The 13,671-nt window shown below is 58.6% G+C and overlaps 1 protein-coding gene across 5 annotated transcripts in view; it reads left to right on the forward strand.

The window, feature by feature from the left end:
* The first annotated feature begins 9,595 nt into the window (after positions 1 to 9,595).
* Positions 9,596 to 13,671, forward strand: part of ZMIZ1 (zinc finger MIZ-type containing 1) — a 239,751-nt gene continuing 235,675 nt past the window's right edge. For all 5 annotated transcript variants that reach the window (XM_060126963.1, XM_060126958.1, XM_060126962.1 and 2 more), the window contains exon 1: positions 9,596 to 9,680. The gene's annotated coding sequence lies outside the window, so the exon portion shown is untranslated. The remainder of the gene's footprint in view (positions 9,681 to 13,671) is intronic.

Consider the following 13,671-nt stretch of genomic DNA (forward strand, 5'->3'; position numbering starts at 1 on the left):
CCAGACAGGAACAGGAAAGGAGGTTTACATTTCTAATCTCATTTAATGGTCAAACCACCTTAGTAGTTATCACCAGCCCCACTTTACAGATAAGGAAACTGAGGCTTCAAGAGGTGGTGTGTGTAAGTTCCCAAAGGCTCACAGCCCGAAGTGGCAGGGCTGGGATGCAGGGCCAGGTCGTGCGGCTCCAAAGTCCATGCTCTTTCAACAAGCCCGCGCTGCCTCTCAGTCTGGCAGCGAGATAAGCTGCGTACACAAATAGCTGTAATCCAAGGTAGAACGTGATAAGTGCCAAACAGGGACTGATAAAGGCTCTGGGAGGGTGGGGCTCTGGGAGGGAAGGGAAGGGGTGGAGGTCAGTGCGGGCTTCTGAGAGTGGGTGACATCTGAGCGTAGCCTCAAAGGTGGACAGGCTGAGTGGGGAGACTTTCCAGCTGGAGGGGGCCAGTGCGAGCAGACATGGGTCACTGTGTCCACAGTACCTAGTACAATACCTGTCATGTCACTGAGGCCCAATAAATATTTGAGAAAGGAGGGGGGAAGAAGGGGGGGAGGGGGAAGAAGGGAGGGGGGAGGGGGAAGAAGGGAGGGGGGAGGGGGAAGAAGGGAGGGGGAGGGGGAAGAAGGGAGGGGGAGGGGGAAGAAGGGAGGGGGAGGGGAAGAAGGGAGGGGGAGGGGGAAGAAGGGAGGGAGGGGGAGGGGAGGGGGAAGAAGGGAGGGGGAGGGGGGAAGAAGGGAGGGAGGGGGAGGGGGAGAGAAGAAAGGAGGGAGGGAGGGAGGGTGGGTGAATATACACTGACCCCACTTGGCCCAGGAACTACCCTTCTCGCGGGGAGACAGGGTCAATTCCTCCAATTCTCTGAAGGGCTTCATGGGGCCAAAGGTCCCCCTTGTCGTATGACACCCCAGAGAAGTAGCTCAGCATTTCCAGGCTGGAGTTCCTGACAATTAGATGTTTTGCTCAATAACAGGAAGAACTTCCCAGCAAGTAAAGCTGGACAGGGCTTCTCTGTGGGGCGGGGCAGTGGTGTGTTGGGGCCAGTTTGGACTGGCTCACAGGAGCCGATTGTTAAATTTTCAGGAACTGCCTGACCTAGTTGATATTAAGGTGGCAGCCTAGAATTGGCCATGGTGGGAGTATTTTACACCATGTGAAATCAGCAAATGCTACAAATCAGGTTTTCCCTGCTTTGGAGAGCCAGCTGTTAAACATTTAGCAGCACACCACTAGGCGTTATCTGCTACGTGAGGGAGCAAGCTCCCCAATTCCAGAAAGATGCAAGCAGAGACAGTCACCTCCTGGGGAGAAAGGAGACCGAGGGGTTCGTTGTTAGTGATGGGGCTCAGATTAGATGACGTCAAAAGCCCCTTTTTGGCTCCAGAACCTATGAAAAGTCAGATTTAAGAAAAAACGTAATCAGGGTAATTATTCATGCCAGGAAATTATTAACCACTTGACTCAGAGGCTGGGAGCAGGGCAAGAGGAGGCACACGCTTGCAGATTCCACAGATGGAAAACCCTGTCTAACGTCACACGGGGAGTCAGTGGCAACACTGGGACCAGAACCTGTGTCTCCCAGCCTCTCGGCCAGAGCGCCTTCCAGGGCACATGGCTGGGGTGGGATAGGGGAGGACAGGCACATCTTCCTGCACAGTTTGTTTGGGGTCTGTCTCCTCCACATAAGAATGTAAGCACGGACCACATCTGTTTTACTCCCTGTTGGATCTCCGGCGCCTAGTTTCGTGCCAGGCACATAGCAGGTATTGATGAATATTCGTTGAAAGCATCAGAATGTCTGAGATCCTGTCTCCTGGAAGCATTCGGAGGGCTGGGAATGCCGTCGTCTGAGGCCATTACCACTCGGGTCCCCACTCCCGCTTAGTGACATGGGATCAACAGATCAGGCTTCCCATTCCAACTCTGCCCCTTCCTGTATGACCTTGGCCAAACCACCGGGTCTCTTGAACCCTCAGTTTGTTCCTCTGCCAAGTGGGTCGACTTTTGCCTGCCTCCTGAGACTGCCGTGGCACTCAGGTGAGACAGAAAGTGCTCTTCACAGACTCTAAAGTGCCGTGCCCATTGCAGGAGTCAGAGATTGGAAAGCCGGCTTTGTTGGCTGGGTCAAGCCCAAGGGTTCCCAGTGGACACTGGGTAGTGGCGAGGCTGCTGCTCTCTCAGGGCTGACATTTGGGGAAACCTGCGCCAGATCAGCTCACTGTGTGTGTGTGTGTGTGTGTGTGTGTGTGTGTGTGTGTGTGTGTGTGTGTGTGTGTGTGTGTGTGTGTGTGTGTGTGTGTGTGTTGGGGGGGAGGGGGAGGGGGTGTAAACCAGAGCTCAAAGTTCTAAAGGGGCAAGTGAGGGGGAATGAAATAAAGATAGCAAGGGAGACTTTGGAGAAGCCTTTTTCTCCTAAGATCAAGTCTCTTGAGCAGAGGGAGCAGGCGAACCAGTGACTTTAAAAAGCACGTTTCTGTATCTGCAGAGCTGTTTGTCACCGCTCGCCCGCCCCCCCAGGCCTTCCCTACCGCCTTAGTGGGTGAGCTGAGGATTGGTACCTGCCAAGTCAGGTTGGGGGCGGGGAAGATGGAAAATCCTGGTATGTTCTGAAATCGAACCAGTGTTCCAAATGATTCCATGGAGAAAGGATTTCTGCCACTCTCCCAGACAGGCATCGCAGGCCCCTCCCAGTAGGGTGAGGGGCCGGGCTGTCAGGGAGGGAGGCCCAGCTCACCCCACGCTGTGGGGAGATGAGGAAGGAAGGCAGGGGGCTAACGGCCCTCCCAAGTGGCATCGGATTTTCGGATTTTCGCAAAGAGGGTGAGGGCAGCAGGAGGCTCAGGGCTGTGGCCAGGGAGGCAGGTGGAGAGGGTGCCCATGGAGCATCAGCCTGGGCCCCCCTTGGGAAGCAAAAGAGAAAGGCCCTGTGTCAGCAGCCAGGCCCCTGGGCGGCAGGGCTCTCGGCTCCATTCTGTTCGGCAGGATTCTAGTTGGCACCAGCTGCAGCCAGGAACAATGCCTGGATTTCTTTCTTTCTTTCTTTCTTCTTTTTTTTAAAATTTTAATAGAGGGGAGAGAAGGACCAGAGCCACTCACTGAACAGCTCAGCATCATGGAGGCGTCTGAGACCGTGTGTCCTTGAAAAAGCACAGACGCAGGGGCCCTACAGCTGGCTGCAAGGTGCAAGAAGGCACGTCATACTGGCAGACTGGGGTCTCAGCCCCACTGCTGCCTCAAACTTGCTGTGTGACCTTGGGCAGGTCCACGCCTCACTCTGGTCTATGGTCTCTCCAAGGCCCCCAACGAAGCCGGCCTTCCAGGCCTCACACAGTGACGATTAGTCTCTTTCTCCCAAACTCTTAGAGTGGCATTTGGTGTGGGTAGTCCTTCCTGATAGCCTGTGAGCTCCCAGAAGGTTGGGTCTGGTTCATCTTGTGTGCCCCCTGCATCTCTCACGGCACTTGACCGGCCATCAGTCACTCAGCAGCTATGCTGGGTGATGGGATAGAACAGTGAGCCATCCTACAGCCTGCAGTCCCCAGGGAGGGGAGAGGGGCGCATACCAAATAACTTCCCTGAATAGTGAGGTGTCACACCAGGCAAATGAAACTCTCTGTGCCTCAATTTCCTCATCTGTAAACTGGAGACGTTAATCCTAATAATCAGCTCAAGTGAGGACTGGAGGAGTTTATACACAGTGCCTGGCACATAGTAAGAACTTAACCAGTAATTGCTATAACGATGACAATGCTATGGGGACAGCAGCACATGGGGTTGAGACTAGGTAGGCAGCGCATCTGCTAGAGGTAATCAGAAGAGGCTTCCCAGCAGGTGGCTGTAAATGTGGCCTGGAAGGCTGGGAGGGCTGCGTCCCAGGAGGTAGGCAGAGCCTGAGAAGGACAGTAAGTATATAATGCTGACAATTCTGAAAGCCACCCAGAATGGCCACATGACAGGGTCAGGGCAAGAGGTATGAGCCTGGAGGCCAGGCAACTGCTATCCAGGTGAGGAGGGGAGATGATGAGGCTCTGAGATCTTCTCCACCCGCTCCAGCGCCAGAAAGGAGGTACCCCTCAGGGCACAGGGGCTTTCAGGAAGGAGGCAGGAGGCTTGACCTTCCTCCCATCGCCTGTCCCAGAGTCCGCCCCACCCCACCCTGCAGTGCAGGACGTGCAAGATCTCCCCTCTGGCAGCACTCGTGCAGGTGAAGGATTAGGAGTCCTGGTTCCTGTCCCATCTCTGACACTTCCCAGATGTGTGGCCATGGGAAAGCCAGCACCTCCATCTGAGGCTCAGTTTCGTCACCCATAAAAGGGCGGTTGTGAGGCTCAGAGAGTGAGAGGTACCCCCTGAAGGGAGGTGTTAAGGTTGTTACCTATTCACAGTCTTGGACAGCTCCCTCGACTATTGATATTTTCCTGTCCCTACCTGGCCAAAAGGGGGCCTCTGAGAGCACGCCCCGAAGCAGCCACCCTCCCCCGAAACCCTAAAGTGCACCGTAGCTCAGCCCAAGGCTGGAAAGCTCAGACCTACAGAATCACAGGACGATCAGAGGCACAAGTGCCATTGGACAACCCCTGTGTGTCCCATGCTCTCTTGCTTGACAGATGGGGAAACAGAGGCACAGAGTCTGTGACATGGAAGCAGGCTCTCGGTTTACTCTCTGGGGCCTCTGATGGGAAGAAGTGAGTGGTGCTGGAGCTGGAACTATGGGGCAGAGCTCCATGATGGAAACTGAGAAGATAACAGGCCTGGGGGAAGGGCCTGGGGGAATTGGGGCCTGGATGCTGGGAAGGTGTGGCCTCAGAGAATGGAGGGAGCCATCTGATGGGTACACGGAGAGGAGGCAGACCAGGAGAGCCTGCTGTGCACATCTGCTCTCTGCTGGACCTCACCACCCGCCCTTAGAGGCACAGGCCTCAGAGCTGGGCAGGGACCAAATGTCTCCTGGATCCAACCAAGGTGTGAAGACTAAAGGTCCTCCCTGTTATTCCACTGCCATGGGAGGGCCCAATGACTGCCTGGTGACTAAAGAGTCTTTACTCCACCTCAGAGTACCAGCTGGTCACCCTGTCTGCCCCATAGCCTGGGGATGAGATAAGGCAAGTCCCCATTCTCAACCCAGAGGCCCAGCCCAGACCTGCAGCTCACTCCCAGCCCCACCCACTGAGTAGCTGTGAGGTCCTAAGCAGGTCACTTAAATCTCTCTGAGCTTCTTTCCTCAGAGGCAAATTACACCTTCTGGCTTGTGGAGAGGATGTAAGGAGAGACTATTTCCCAAGTGCTTGGGGAAGCGTAAGCACTCAATGAATGTAACTTTCCTCCTGCCCCTTTAGCCCTCTGGCTCCCTTTTGGGGAAGGGGTTGTGGAGAGTGGAGGCAGAGGAGACAACCCTGTAGAAGCAGGAATTCACCCCCCACATGTGTCAGTCCCCTGACCACCCCCAGCCCACTGAGAGGCCCCTGCCCGAGGGGACCACAGTCATGACACCCTGCACAGGACCTAAAGCCTCCCACCACCGCCTTCCTCCCAGGCCTAAGCAATGGCCTTCTTCTCCTGCTGATAGCTCCCCAGAGGGTGGAGGGTGAGGGAATTAATAGCACTTAAGTCTGTTCTGAAGGTGGGTGTGGGCTGGGCCCCATACTGGCGCCCACGGACAGGCCCCGTGCAGCCTGCATCCTCCTGATGGCCGCTGAAGCCGCCTCTGGAGCCAGGTGACTTATGGGCCTGCACGGGCTGAGCGGAATCCATCTTCCAGCTCCCAGTGGCTGGGAAGTGACAGCACTAACCTCTCTGATTCACCCCAGACCTCCAGGCCCACAGAGGCCAAGGCCAAGAGGGTGGGGCCTCAGAACACACGGTCCCCAAAGATGCCTGATCACCATGATGAGAACTTGCCCTTGGTTTACAGAGGCCCAGAGAGGGCTAGCTACTTGCCTAGGGTCACACAGAGAGTCTAAAGATGAGGATACAGAGCTGGGGCTGAGGGACCAGCAGGAAACTTTGTTAATGAGGACCTGAGCTCGACTCCTGTTGACCGTGGACAAGTCCCTCACGGTGCAGTTTTCTCTGAAGGGGGGATGGTAATAGCCCCTAACTCAAAGCAATGTGAGAATTCAATAAACTAACGCTTCGGAGGCCCTCAGCACAGTATCCAGCACACAGTAGGCACTAAGTAAGTCATAGCAACTTCCAAGACCCCACAGGGATCAAACCTGCCTTGTTATTTCTCGAAAGTGGAATAGAGACAGCAAGGGCCTGAGTCCCAAGAACGGGAGCCCAGGGTCCCCAGGAGGCCGGGCAGACTCAGGGCCCAGGCGAGATTTCTTGGACTTGCTGCCACCAAGTGCCATGCTTGCTCAGCTGGGAAGAGGGGAGATCAACCCCCGGCTCCACGCTTCAGAGAGTTGGGCCTGCTTTGTGTGCTGGGCTGGGCTCCTCTGCCCTCTTCAGCCACTTCCTAGTTTCCAGATGCCAAAGGAACTGGCAAAGGAGGTGGCGGGTAGGTGTCTTCTGGACAGGAGCTTTTGAACATGAGTGGTCATCACCAAGGTCACCTGCATCCCCCCACTTCCTAGAGGTAGCTATACCTTGTCACTCACTGAGAGATCTGGACAAAAATGTTGAGAGGACTGAACATTCTGACGTAGGTGGTCATCAAGGTAACAGGAACTGGCCTAGTTCTCCGCTGGGGCTGAATTCTTGCCCTCCAGGTCCTTAAACACCCAGAAACTCTGTCCTAAGGTTTTGGACCTGGGGTGGGGATGGCTTTCTGGCTGCTGCAATGCTATGCATTCTTGGAGGTGGGGTGGGGTGGGGTGGGGGTGGAGGGAGGGCAGCTGTGGCTCCAGCCACCTTTCAGCAAGTGGAATTCCCACCTTCCAGCCCTGGATCAGGCCTTCAAGGGTTTCTCAGGCTACCCTCATGTCCCAACTTAATGAACCTGGGCCACTTTGATGACGAGGGGTTGGGGCTCCCTCCCACAGGAATGTGCTGGGACCGTGCCTCCCTGGTGTCCCTAGAGGTCTGGAAGTCTTTCATACCATCCACCCTCCCCAGGGGACGCTCAGCTGAACCTGTGTGAGAGCGGTAGCAAAGTAGCAGTGTGGTAACAGTCCACGTGACAGGTCGAAGGACTGAGGCCCAGAAGGAAGTGCCTAATGGCATAGCGAGGCAGCATTTCCCATGGGAAAATCAAGCAGGCTCCCGGCATCCTCCCTCCGTCCCCCAGCCCCTGTGGCCCTGAGCTGCAGTCCTCTGAGCCCTCAGGAATTCAGGCTGAGTTTGCTGGCTGTCAGAATACTGTAGCCTTGAGAATGACTTCAGGGCTGGCAAATTCATTTTGCCTCTTCTCCCTCCGGTGCTGGAAGGAGTGATCTCGCCGGCCCTGAAGGAGTTCAAGCCGAGGTCAGAGAAGCCCTCTGAAGGATGTTCTAAAATGGGGGTTGGGGGGATGGTACTCCGGCCTGCTCCCGCGTTGGCCCAGGGTCCGCGCTGATCACTGCCCAGGAGGCCGGGGGCGATCCTCGAGTCTGCGTGGCACATCCGCGCTCCCAAGCGGGCCTCGTCAATCAGACAGCGGCTCTGGCCGGGCCAGGATGTCTTCCGCTAGTCTCAGGCCCCGGGGGAGACCCCCGCCTCGGCTGTCTCCGGGTGCCCGCCCACCCCACCACCCGGCGGTGTCATTGTTCTCTGACGTCACGCTTTGGCCCCGCCCCTCGACCCCCACCCTCCCTCCCCATCTCCGGCTTCAGGCGCCCGAGACCCTGCAGCCTCCAAAGCCCCGGCCGACCAAGGCTCCCCCCGCGGCCCGACCGGGGCTGCGCCCCCTTGCGCTCTCCCCAACTTGCCTTTGTTATTCCAGCTCCCTTCCTCGCCTCGCCTCCGACACCGCGGCGGACTGCAAAACGCGGAGCGTGGAGCCGCCACCACACCTGGAATCCGAAGCGGGAGCCGGGCCGAAGCCTCCCCAGCTTGTGCGGGGAGGGGAGTGCGCGCGTGCGCGCGTGTGTGTGTCCAACCCGGGCTGCGCGGGTGCTGATTATGATTTGGGACTGAGGGTACCGCAAATCATGAGTAGGGGGGGCTTGGGGAAGGGGTGTGGAAGAGAACGTGAGGGGATGTGTTTGTATGTGTACATGAACGTGAGGATTTAGTGCACAGGGAGATGTTTTGTTTTTTGAATGTATGTGGGTTTGCACTGGTGTGTGTGTGTGTGTGCGCGCTTGCCGTGTACACGGGCATTTTTGTGAGCGAAAGTGTACGTGTGTGGGTGCGTGTGCGTGTGAGAGCGTGTTTGTAATACTGAGTGTGGGCGCGAATGTGTGTGCCGTTTGTGTAGGAGTTTCCGTGTGAGGGGCAGCGGACGTGAGCCAAAGTGGGCGCGCACTTAGATGCTCTCAGGCGTGGGTCTGACAGGGGAACCCCGCGACCGGGCTCACCCAAGTAAGCCTTGTGAGTGCCATCGCTCTCCGCGGCTCCTGGGACAGTGCACAGCCCTGGGCCGGGATCCCGCGGCCCCCACCCCGCCCGCACACATTGGGCCCGGGACGCTTCCCGCCGGGCCTCGGGGAATCCAAGCGCTTTTGGACCGCGCAGGGTGCCGGGGACAGACCGTGCGCACCGCTTCTACCCAGCGCTCTAGCCTACCTCAACATTGCCCTTGGCGGGGAGGGGAAGGGTCCTCTGCTCGCCCCACCCGCCAGCCCCCGGGCTTTAGGAGCAATCCCAAAGCCTCCTCCAACGGAAGTCTTTGGCAATCTCGTTAGCAACTCGCTCAGCCCCAGTTCGGGTACCTGACAGCTTTCGCGGCCCCAAACGCACCCCAGTCGGGGGCTTGAGAGCAAAGCGGGGGACACTCCGGTGAGACAGGTGATTTTAGCCCCCTCTCCAATGTGACCCTCAGCATTTCTCTCCTGCTCCAAACTTGCTGGAGCGGGTGGGGGTGGGGTCGCGGTTGGTGGGGGAGCGGCCAGGGAGTAGTGGAGGCAGGAGAGAGAAGGTGAGTGGGAGTGGGTGACGCGCGAAGCCCCATTAGAGCCATAGAGGGGAAAAAGCTTGGAGAGCGCCCAGACCGAGGAGCTGGGAAGAAAGGAAGCAAAAGAGGGAAAGGGAAGGGAAAGGCGAGGGAGAGAAAGAGAGGCGAAAAGAGACAGGGAGAGGCGAGAGCGCAGAGAGCGCTAGGCGAGCGGAGCTGAGCGCTTGGCGGCGGCGGCGGCGACGGCGACGGCGGTGGCGGTGGCGCGGCGCTCCGCTCCTCCCGCAGTTCCGCACCGGCTTTTGCGGCCGGCCGGCGGCGCGGGGCCCTTTGGAAATAGAATAGCCAATGTAATCTGACACTTCAACTTGCTCGGCTCCGGGCGAGTTGATTCACTTACTCACCCCCTAACGCCGAGTTCCTTTTCACTGTCTGTGGACATTAAAAAAGCGAGCGGCGGCTGGCGCCCGGGAGAGCGAGCGGCCGGGCGGCAGGCGGAGAGCAGCGACCGGGCGGCGGAGCGAGCGAGCAGCGCCGGCGCAGCGCGGTGACCCCAGCCCCGGTCGGCGCGGAGCAGAAGCCGGCGCGGAGCCCATCTCGGCGCCCTCGCAGCTCCTCCCGGCCGGAGCCGGCCCTGCCCGGCAGCGGCGGCGGCGGCGGCAGCGGCGCGTCCTCCAGCGGCGGCAGCGGCGCTCGCAGCTCCGGGTAAGTTTGGGGCCAGACCCGGGCGTCCGCTGGCCCCAGGCCTTCCTCCCGCTCCCCGTGGACTCTTGGGGTGCGACTGTGGGGCGCTGGGCGTTAGGGTTTTTCCCTTTAATTTCCGCCGGTACCTGGCGAGCCGGACGAGTGGCCGGCGGCTGGGCTCCGCTGCGCTCTTCTTGGCTACCAGGGGCCAAGGCCCAGGCAACCGGCGAACGCCGGGCTGCGCGGCGCCGTCTTGGTCTGCGCGCGGGGGCCGGGGCTCTTCGGGTGCGCGGGGCGTGAGTGCAGTTGTACGCGCGCGGACCTGGTGCCCGCCTCCTGCCGGCGCGCCTGCAGCCCTGGTTCAGTACACCGGGGGCCGTGCAGGACCGGGATTCGGAAGGGAGGGAGGGAGGGAAGAAAGAAGGAAGGGAGGGAGAGAGGGAGGGAGGGAAGGAAGGACCGGCGTAGGATCACCTCGGTTTCCCTCGTCTCCTTTGGAAAGACGCGAAGTTGTGCGCCTGTGTGTAGGGGAACCGCCAGGGAAGGCGCCGGATTTCGTGGCGGCAAGGGGTGGTGGTGTTAAGTTGTGCATCTGAATTTCCAGGGAAAACACACACTTTTGTAAATGGGAGGGGGGGCGCGGTTAAGTTGTTTGTGTGGGAATTGCCCAGGGAGACGCGGCGCACCATACTAGCGGGGAACGCCAAGGGGTGTGTGTAGGGTCTTCCAGTAGATCTTTAGAAGCCCGAGGAACCTTAAGGCCAAAGCCTCGATGGAGCTGCCCCGGCCAAGAGGGCAGCCCAGGGGGAAGATGTGCGTGTGTGCGCGCGCGTTGCAAATACGAAAGTAATTTCCCCGTGTTCTTTTCTTCCACTCCGTCTCCGGCGGCGGCGGCGGCCCCGGGGGAGTGGGAGGCCGGCCCGGGCGGAGGTTGGGGGGCCGGGCCGGGGCTGGAGCTGGGGTGGGGGGCGGGCTCTGGAAGCTTGTTTCACATTCCTGGCGTCTGGGCTGGGTAGAAAACAGTGGGGAGCGCGGCCTCGGCGTCTGGGGCGCGGGCAGCGGGCGCGCGTCGCCCCCTCGCCGGGGACATCTGTCCAGGAAGCCAGCCGGGCGAGGAGAGGGCGCGGCGCGGAGGGCAGGCTCCCCGCCCCGGAGCAGCGGGGGCGCGGGCGAGGGGCGGCCGTCTTCCCCGCCATTGTGCGCCAGCAGATTTTCACGGGAGACTGCCCCGGAGCCGCCGGAGAAGGCCGGGAGCCGGCCTCAGCCCCGGGTTTAAAAGACACTCCAGGAATGTAAACAACCCGAGCGGGAGGGCGGGCGGGCGGGTGCAAGCCAGGGCAGCCGGCCCGGGTCCCCCACCCCTCCCCGGGGGACAGCCCGACAGCAGGGCCGCTCAGCCCGACCCCTCTACCTGCCGCAAACTTTTTCCTCCCTTGCCATCCCTTCCCACCTCGCTCCTCCGGCGGGCCACGGAGCGAGGGCCTCTCCCTGGGCGGGAGCCCAGGGCGCCTGGCACCCGGCGCCTGACCCTGGAGGCCGGGCGGCCCGGCCCCTGCTTGGGTGTCCGGAGTCCCGGCAGCGCCTGCCTCGGAGCCGCAAGCTTCCTGCACAGGCAGTGCCGGAGTAACTGGGGCTCTGTGAGCCTGCCCGCCTGCCTCCCTCCTTCCCGCTGCTCCTAACCCCCGCTCTCCGCCTTCTCCTCCCCCCTGACTGCTTTTCCAATGCCCTGACATGAGGGAGGAAGATTTAACTTGGCAGCGCAAACAAATGTTCTCTCAGAGGTCCTCCAAGAAGCTGGCGGCTGAGCTGGCAGGGTGAGGGCACTGCTCGGCCAGCCTTTTCTTCCTCCCTGCTCTGCCATGGCCATTCGGAGCCCCCTGGGTGGACAGCCCAGGGCATGGGAGAGTAGGGCCCAGCCCCACAGATTTAAAAGGGCAGGGGGAAGCCACCTCTGGAAGCTCCTGGCTTGGCACTGGGCAGGAGCTGCCCGGAGTTATCTTCTGGTGCCAAGGGTTTTCTGGAGGGTTTTCTTGAGCAACAGTTTGTCTCCTTGCTGCAACCCCGGGAACAGGGCCTGGTAGACCATAGGGTTAGCCAGTGCCGTCTCCTCCTCCCTCGTGGGTGTGAAGACAGGCTCCTTACACAGGGCAGGGCAGGAGGCCAGAGGCTGTTCCCAGAGGTGCCTGGGTTTGCTTATTATTGTTTCTTGAAGGTAGAGAAAAAGAGGCAGGCGCTGCAGCTGGAGAATGGGCAGCTTGGCTGGTGATGAAGTCTGACTAGCCTTTGCTGGCGTTTGTAGCGTGGTCCCGGGAGTTTAAAAGTTGCTCTCAGGGAAGTTCAGATGAGGGAGCAAATCCGTAACTTTCTGTGTCCCGGCTGCTTTTTGAGGGGGTCCAGGGAATTCCTGGCCCCTCACTTGCCCGCTGCCTGCCCCTCGTGGCGCAGTTTGTGAATATGCCCCAAGCCTTGTGCTGACCTTCCTCTCTTCAGGTTGAAGATATTGAAGCACCAGCATCAAACAAAAGACACATTGAAAGCCGAATCTGCCACAGAGCACGTGTGACTTTGGGGCCAAGGGAATGCATTGGGAGGGCGATGCTGTTTTCTTCTGAGTTTTGTGTTTTCGGCCGGGTTTTTTTTCTCCAAAAGGACAGAAGCATCTCCTTGTCCCAAGTCACAAGGATATGAAATGCTGTTTTCACATGTAAATCTCAAAACTGTAGACTTCTGAGTTGGTGGCAGTGACTGTGGTGGCTAGGGGGTGGTGGGGATTGAGCGGTAGGGAGTTTTCAAGAGTTGTAAATGGTTTTTGGATTGGGGTTTTGAGGCATTCAGGGTATGGCTCACAGAGAAGAGTTGGGAATAAGTAATTGTTGGACTTATTGGAAACTTTGATAACTAGTCCTGTCTATGCAAAAAAAGATTGCTGCCTTTTTTATGGGGACAAATGTCCCTTTTTTCTCCTAAGGAAGGGGAGAGGAGGAGGAGCCTCATTCCTTTCTCAGCCAGGAGCAAAGAAAGGTCCAGAGACTTGGGGTTTCTCTCTCTCTCTCTCTCTCTCTCTCTCTCTCTCTCTCTCTCTCTCTCTCTCTCTCTCTCACACACACACACACACACACACACACACACACACACACGCCTAGTGACAGTAACACAACATTGTCTCCATCCCTGGTCCCCAGAGATGTGCCCCAGCCTAGGACAGGTGTACACCATCAATGGAAAATTGCAGAGGGAAGGACCCAGCTAAGAGCTGCAGACTTCACTTTTTTCCTGATTGACAGAGATCGGGGTGGATAAGGAAGGAAGACACTTGGAGGCCTGCTGTGTCCCAAGAGTTTTGTCGTGAGAGTACCCGTGTGTGAAGCCACAGATACTGAGTTCTCTAGCCTCGGCCAGCATCCAACAGGCAGTTGTGACCCTAGTCTCACGGAGAGATGTTGCTGTAAGAAATTCAGGCACCAACAAGTCAATTTCCAGAAGCTTCTCTGGGCACTCTGTCACAGAACCAGGAAGCCGGGCCTGCCAGGTCCTGAGTCCCATACTTTTCATTCATAACTTTGCTCCCCAGGGCCCTAGCCTGGCTCCTATCACCACCTCATCTTTATGAGGTTCCTTAGGTTTTGTGTGGACAACAAAGGCCGGGCTGCTGTAATTACCCTGAACCCTGCTGCAGCCTTGCCTGGTGACTGCTCTGACTTCTCAGCAGGACACAGTGGCTTCTGTCCACGCCCTCTAAGGAGGGGGGCTCTTTGTCCCTAGAGCTCTACCCTGAGGAAAGGGGGAGGCAGAGCCTGTGTAGGCTGGAAGCTCCAGGGGTGATCTGGAGGTTGGACACTGCCCTCAGGGAAGATGAAGGAAGGCTGAGAAAACCAGTCCCAAGCGCAGGCTATGAGGAAAGAGTCCAGAAACCCGTCACGATTATGAAGGCGTTTGCTATTACCTGAGGAGGTAGGGCAGAGGTGTCAGGAGGCTGTAGCTGACTGGCTGCTTTGGGCCCATAGCTTCACTC

This window comes from Lagenorhynchus albirostris, chromosome 16 (assembly GCF_949774975.1).
Source record: "Lagenorhynchus albirostris chromosome 16, mLagAlb1.1, whole genome shotgun sequence".
Taxonomy (NCBI): domain Eukaryota; kingdom Metazoa; phylum Chordata; class Mammalia; order Artiodactyla; family Delphinidae; genus Lagenorhynchus; species Lagenorhynchus albirostris.